This window comes from Onychostruthus taczanowskii, unplaced genomic scaffold (assembly GCF_017590055.1).
Source record: "Onychostruthus taczanowskii isolate IOZ18803 unplaced genomic scaffold, ASM1759005v1 scaffold22, whole genome shotgun sequence".
Classification (NCBI taxonomy): domain Eukaryota; kingdom Metazoa; phylum Chordata; class Aves; order Passeriformes; family Passeridae; genus Onychostruthus; species Onychostruthus taczanowskii.
In genome coordinates this window covers 956-1,176 of record NW_024499462.1, presented here as the reverse complement: position 1 = coordinate 1,176, position 221 = coordinate 956, and positions in this window count along the sequence as shown.

The following is a 221-nucleotide window of genomic DNA, read 5'->3' as shown; positions in this document are numbered from 1 at the left end:
GCCGAGCTCCCGGAGGCTGCGCTTGTCTCCGCAGCTGCTGCCGCAGCTCTGGGCAGCGGGGACAGCGCAGCCAGAGCTGGCAGCGCCCTCCTGAGCCCCGGGCTCCCGCAGGGCCGGCAGCAGCAGTGACCTCTCTGCGTGTCCCTTGCAGGGTGCCATCAGCGCGCCTGTGAAGCTGTTCCCGAGGCCCCGGGCTCCCGAAGGATCTGTCAGCACTCCTG